This window comes from Clytia hemisphaerica, unplaced genomic scaffold (assembly GCF_902728285.1).
Source record: "Clytia hemisphaerica strain Z4C2 unplaced genomic scaffold, Clytia hemisphaerica genome assembly, whole genome shotgun sequence".
Taxonomy (NCBI): Eukaryota; Metazoa; Cnidaria; class Hydrozoa; order Leptothecata; family Clytiidae; genus Clytia; species Clytia hemisphaerica.
The window spans coordinates 1,785,163-1,792,575 of record NW_027104551.1 but is presented as its reverse complement, the minus strand read 5'-3'; the positions used below and the strand labels follow the sequence as shown (position 1 = coordinate 1,792,575).

The window sequence follows — 7,413 nt, the reverse complement described above, 5'->3', positions numbered from 1 at the left end:
TAACCACAAGTCTATAAAGCCCGAAGAGATAGATAAAGTATTTTTGCTGAAAAATGAGCCTCAGTGGGAATGAGATAAAGTATTTTTGCTGAAAAATGAGCCTCAGTGGGAATGACAACTTTATCAAAATACCGATGGGGATCAATTGTTTCAAGAGTGGATGCAATATTTTTTCTATTTAATTTCCGATGGGAATAAAGCAATAGAACACTTCCCAGTAGGGTTAATTTAATCCACCAGGAAAGATTATTTGGTCATTTTTTTCAGTGGGGTGGGGGCTCCAACGGGTATGTGACACGGGGATGTAGACAACGTAATTTTTAGTTGCGAAGACTGCTGCGAAAGATGATCCAATCAGTATTTAATAGAGATCTGTGCATATAACAATTTTATTTTTTTCTTTCTAGTACAAATGCTGTGAAACAGAAAGCTGCAATGGCTCGATGTGACGATAAAATGAATTTATTTTTGATTTATTTTTGATTTATGATTTATTTATGATTTATTTTTAATTTATTTTTCATTTATCTCTACAGTATGTGGCCCCCAAAACGTCGATCAAATTTGAAATTTCTCTCAAATCTAGAAGGAAAAGAGGTTTTACAATTTTTTTTGCTGCATGAAAAGCTTTAACATCTCTACTTTATTTCCTGGAAGTTCATTTTCAAAATTTTCAATTTCAACAATATTTTTAAATCACTCAAAGATAGGTAGCTTTTTTCTAATGGCCCCCAAAACGGAGGTTTGCAATTTTAGCGATTTCTCGAGATATCTTTAAGATATGAATACAAAATTTTGACCATAGTTTTTAAATGCGATTTAGAGGGTTTTGGGCATAAATTTGTTTGGTAAAATTTTTACAGTGGTTGTCAAAACGGAGGTTTGGGGCCCCCAAAACGTAGGTGTAGTTAAAATCAAATTATTAAGCCCAGTGGTAATAGGGGGAGAAACTATGAACATATTTGTGTTTTCCCTTAAATTTACGACCCGATGGATGTAAAATTTATGATTTTTATAAAATATTTCAAGATTGTCGACGATGCAAAGTCCAAAATGAAAATTAAGACATTTTCAAAATGACAATTTTGATTTACAACGTCTTAATCAAGTTTCTGAAAACCAATCTCTTTTGAAAATAGTTCCATTCATGTATGGAATATGCTGTGGAAATTTTAGAAAAACAGCTTAACTGAAACTGAAAATATTAAACTTTAAAGGTATTTTTCTCCTATATTTTGTTAAAAAATGAGAGAATTTGCCGTTTTTGCTGATTCAGCGAAGAATTTTATATATAATGTTAATTTTTTGTTATAAACTATTAACTCAAGCTGATAGGAATGGAATTCCAAGATTTTTTGCTGTTTCTCATGTTTAGAATTTTCGGTTTTATCAATGCTGATTCTAAGGCCCCAAAATACTGGTTGACCTTTAAGATGCTATATCTTTTATCCATTCTCTAAAGTCACAGATGTATCTGCATTTTTTGAAGGGCATTAGGTTTAGAAAGTTTCCTATACCTCATTTTCATAATTTATTTTCAATATCCAAGGAGCTAAAGTGAGTTATATGCAATTTTTATCTAATTTTGGTGTTAAAATATTTCCTTCAGACGCAAGTATATTATTTACAATCTGTCTCAAACCATCAAAAACATGCTCATTTTTAAGTATAACCATCATTCTTTCAAAATAAACACAAATCGTTTAATTCTGATAAATCTTCAAGTCAGAATCCTCATTTTAATGACGACCTCCGTTTTGGGGGCCGTCTCCGTTTTGGGGGCCGTCTCCGTTTTGGGGGCCGTCTACATTTTGGGGGCCATATACTGTAATTTATGAATAGGAGTAATTTTATGGAAAATTTTTTTCAAATTATAACGAACTGATAATCAAAATTATTTTCAAAAAATTAAAAAAAATTGAAAAAATTAAAAAAAGTTGAAAAGTAATTTTTTTTCGAAAGATTTTTTTTTTATTTTTGATTTATTCATGATTTATTTCTGATTTATTGTTGATTTATTGATTTATTTCTGATTTATTTTTGATTTATTGATTTATTTCTGATTTATTTTTGATTTCTGATTTATTTCTGATTTATTTTTGATTTCTGATTTATTTCTGATTTATTTTTGATTTCTGATTTATTTTTGATTTATTTTTGATTTTTGATTTATTTTTGATTTATTTTTGATTTATAGAATTATGTACGAGATTTATTTTAGTGATTTGCCCCTCCACATTTTTAACAAGTATATTGAAATATAATAGCCTTGTCATGAAAAATTGAAAAAAACTTCACATAATAAGCCCTAATAAGCACAATACTCCAAACTTCTAGGGGAAGCTGCCCATAAAGCCATCGATAGATTTAAAAAAGAATTACGTGTTACGATTAGGAACCTTGTATCGATCATTTTGTCAGAGTATGAAAACCGCTGCCCACTTAGACGTGAAGATTTTAAGATAAGAAATTTTCAATGATAATGTGATGCAACTCTCAATGTTAACAAAATGCCAGCCCAAAAATGTGTCCCTATGAAATTAATATACTCTTTTAGTCTTACATCAGTTGAAACTATTTCGAATCGCATTTTAACAAAGATTTTCGGCAAAATTAAGTTTTTCAAAATCAACCAAACAGTCTCTTTCTGTTCTTATAAAGTTATAAATTGATCTTTTTTGCTTCCAATGATGGTACATCAAAGAAAAGCCGCTTTGAGTAGATTTATAAAAGATTTCAACGACCATTTAGATCATTACCGAGACGTTTTCTCTCCATCTATATCTTTATTACCTCCATGCTCAAACTTTGAGTCAAAGAGACTCTACATACTCAAGTTTCCCACTTTAATGTTTTTCATCCATTTCTGGGATATAAACATTGTTCGAACCAAAGGTCATTACCGTCATCACATTCGTTAAATGCCGTTATTATAACAGCAGAAGTATGATGTGCTGAGCTCAGAAGCCCTTATGATGCTTATGGTATGGAGAGTACAAGTACAGCAACCAACACACCCCTATCATTAAAATACGATAATTTTGCAAAAAATAACATTTCAAATTTTTCAAAATTTTGCTGTCGTCAGCAGAAATCAGCAAAATACGAAATTTTGCAAAAAAGTGCTGCTGTCAGCAAAATTTCAAACATTTTTTTTCTTCAAAATGATCCTTTTAATGATGTGCAACTTTAGTCCAAATTTCATGTTTCTACGTTTAGCCAAACTTGAGTTATTCACAAGTTTTGCTGACGTCAGCACTTTTTGGTTTTTGCGGTTTTTCACGAAAATGAGGGCGTAAACAATTAGGTAACACCCCTACAGGGAAACTTCATATGGTATCCTTCGTAGTAAATCATTGGTTTGCTCATTTTCTGCCGGCTAATGATCTTCAAAAGATATGGTAATTTTTAGGTTTTTGAGACATGCCATAACTTACCGATTTGTCTAAACTATCTGCAGCGACCATAGTACAGTGGTAGAGCATCCGGCTACGGTTTGCAAGGTTGTGGGTTCAACCCCCAGCCGGGTCATACCAAAGATTCTCAAAATGGTACTTGATGCCTCTCTGCTTGATGCTCAGCAACTAAGAGGATCAAGGGTAAGTGGAGAAATCCAGGGAGAAAGAGTGGCGCCCCCCCCTACCTTTGGGTAGATAGCTATCGAAAGAGGAGCCTTCGGGTCGCCTCCGACTGCGGTCGCAGACTTACTTACTACTTACTTACTTAAACTATCTGCACCGTGCAGGTACCGTGAGTGTCACAACTTGGTTTTCTTTGAGATACAAAGCATATAGATGGGGAGAAGGAAGAAGTCATAAGAGGCGTATTTTCGCGCAGTCGAAGATAGAGCGAAAATTAGTTTCTCCGCGATCTCACACTCAAATAGTAGGGCGTCAGGGCGTGATCGTGAATGGGCGGACGGGCGTCCGAGAGACATGGGTTCGAGTACGCATGCTCAGATGAGACATGTATGGGTTTAAAAATGGTAGCCCTTTTTCAAAACAACATCTCGGGTCGAGGGCTCTGGACATTAACCTTACTTACATAAATCTTATATTTTATTTTCATGTGATGCATCGACGATGACCGGAGGCAACGAAACGGGATATGTATCCAGAAAAACACTTCCGATTCTATAGCCGACTAAAAGAGCAACCGGACAAATCAGATACACGATAAAAACTCGATAACGAACAACCACTGACAACACCTGCAAGAGAAGAATCCGAGCATTCCGAACTCGAAAGACGAAACGATATGATACGATATCCTAACATTGGTCGATGTTATCATATATTCCCATCGAAAGAACTGACGAAATATACGTGATTACAAACGAATTAACGAGAGGCGGTAATTATGAACGATTTAATGAGAGATCGTATTTGCGAGAGACTCAAGAGTAGTGCCTTAACCCTCGAGGACGCGACCGTGCATTGGGAAGAGGAATATGTATTTTCCTCTCACGAAGGGGTTTGTGGCGCATCCGGCCGGTTCGCAATCACTACTTTCTACGAAATATTACCACGTTCAAATTTACAACAATGACACTCGAGCCAAGAATTTATTATACAGTACTCAACGAATAAACTTCTTGTATTTTATCCGCTGTCCAGAGTATCCTCAGTGCTTGCAAAGACCCGTCCACCAAATTATAAAGAAAACACTGTGTCTTTTCTTCTGTGGGTATGGGAGTCGGGAGTTTACGGTGTGGGAAGTTACTATGGTTTAGAGTTAGAGGAGAATGTGCAATCATCATTCACGATTACCCATGATTCTTTTGAACCTTGAAATGTCTTGCAACACCGAAATGCCAACACATTATTTTCAAGCACCTAAAACACTGGGTATCAATCATATTAAAAGAACTTATTATGACATTTTAGGACTTACATAAATAAGGGGCATGTCGTGCCCATGAAGCTTGCTCGTTTCAAGATATGACTTATACGAATAAGAATTTTTATCAAAACGAAGGATCAAAGGAGAAACCACAAAACAAAATGCTTGCTATCAAGAACAAAAATTTCAGTGATGGTGTGATTTAAATTTTATTTCGACTGAGTTTTACCATTATCAACAAGATGAGAAATTTTGTCCTGTTTCTGACTTTTGTTTTTATGACATTTTCAAATAAAGGTAAGATTTACTTTCTTAAATACTTTGATCGAACAACTCACTCGTTAGATATTTATATTGTCTCTATCATATTAAAACCCCAATGTTGCTACATAAGACACCATATAGCCAACTTTTGTGCAATTTGTTATAATTGTGAAATTTATGAACTGAGCAAAACAGGTAAAGTTTTGATAGTGATTTTTAAACTCAACACAAACAAATAACCTGGTACTTCGATTACTTCTTCCTTGAAGCGCCTCGTCGAATAATGCCCCTCCTTTAGAGAAGATTTTCAACGGGTGTTTATTCGAAGTAATACGGTGAAATCTCTTCTCCATATAGTTGATGGTTTGCGTTGTCAACAATGTTACAGCCAGAAATCAATGACCACCTGTTCAAGTCAACAATATGAAGCACATTGTGATGTCTCTGAAATGTGTTTCCAGGTAAAACTCTTACCAGGGCTTTTGGGGCAGGTTTTAGACATAAAGAAGAAAAATTCCAAAAAGTTTGTACTCACTTTGCTCACATAGTTTTTCCAAAAGTATTTTCCTTTAAAGGGGACACCAAAATAACCAATCTGGGAATTGGCTCCTCATATTGCCCCGATTACGATCAAACCACCACGCTACGCTATCAACACGTAGAAACGAAGAAGTATGTCCAAAAAACGTCATGCTACTAGTTACAGCTCGAAACTTAAAGTCATATTTCCAACCGAAATTTCGTGTTGCTTTAGAAAACTTAGACCAAGATCTCTCAGCAAAAACTTCTGAAATTTTTGGCGTACCATCGAGGTTTCACGAATTACGCTGATTTGACGAAAAAAAATAGGTAAATCTTAAGGTTTAAGATATAATGCTTTATATGTATTATATTTTAAGGTATATAATATTTTATCCTAATTTTTAGGCTTCATGGAAACTTTTTAACGCCTGGCAATTCCATATGAAAGGTTGTACACCAAAGACTCAATGCAACAGTGACAAACTATGTGGTTCAGCTGAGAGAGATTGTTTGGTAAGATATTTACATTCTTGATTGAGAGTTGAATAGAGTACACTTGAATGCACATTTTGAAGAGAAGATAATGGGTATTTCCAGAAATAGTCCGTGTCCCCCCTGTTGAGGATATTGGATTTCCAGGGGATTAGATTAAGGGTTAATGATTTTTGTTCAAGGGAGCGGATATCAAGGGGACAAAGTGTCTTTTCAAGTAAAAAATATGATATCCAGGGGTAAGGATCTTTATCAAAGAGGATATCCAGGGGTTGAGCATATTTTCAAGAGTGGATAAAATTTTTTTCTAGAAAAGCCCAATCTTGTTTGGTTTCTCAGACCACTCCTCAGACCTGGACAATCTCATTCGTGGTCATGGTTAGCTGATTTCTAAGAGCAGTCCAGCTTCAGTCAGTGCTTCAAACCGTCCCATTAAGATATAGGCCCCCGGTATAACCACATATCTATAAAGCCAGAACGGATAGATAAAGTACTTTGGCTGAAAAGTGAGCCGTGGTCAGTTAGGAAATCCTTTTTTTTTCACGTAAAATTACAATAGAATTTCAGTGATTGACCAATTAGAAACTTCGCGGATTTTCGAGAAAAATAGCAACAATATTCTTTGCGATATTCACTTTTTGTAGCTTGGAAAAGCTTATTAGGGCTTTATAGAAATTTGTGGGAATAACGTTAAATGAACGCCGAAACAGACACCCCTTTCTCAGATAAAACTTTTTTCCTCAGTGAGAATGACAACTTTTCAAATTTTTGTCCCAACTGAAAATAATCAATCCTCACTGCAAAATATTTACTATTTTTCTCATCCCCACTCAATTTTCTGACTTGAAAACAAAATAATTGAAATCCCCGGTCATAAAAAATATGAGAATATCAATCCCCATCGAGTTTCAGTCATTTATATTTATCCCCACAAATCCTACCGAGTTTGTGAGAAGGGGTTGTGATTTCCAGATAAAGTCGTATAGTATTTCCGAATAGAATATTCGCAGCAAAAAGGTCAACCGTTCTAATCTCTTTTCTTATGCAATCCTAGCTGAATTTAAGAAAGTTCCTGAAGTTCCCGTTTTCCCACTTGTGAGTTTTAAAAACAATCTTGCATCCAAGCGATATTTCAGATTTTTAAATCCTGCCTGGTTTTCAGAAACACGGATAAGAGGTGTATCTATGTAAATGTGAATTTGGTTTTCGTCGAGATTTTTTTTTATATTGATCATATTTTCATCGATATTTTAGACATATTGCATTGTTGTGAAAATAGGGTTTTTAGGGAAG

At 34.8% G+C, this 7,413-nt stretch overlaps 1 long non-coding RNA gene across 1 annotated transcript; it reads left to right on the top strand.

The window, feature by feature from the left end:
- The first annotated feature begins 4,880 nt into the window (after positions 1-4,880).
- Positions 4,881-6,135, top strand: LOC136822941 (uncharacterized). The gene is made up of 3 exons (XR_010848967.1): positions 4,881-5,139; positions 5,464-5,567; positions 6,034-6,135. It is a non-coding gene; the product is annotated as an uncharacterized lncRNA (long non-coding RNA).
- Positions 6,136-7,413: the final 1,278 nt, after the last annotated feature.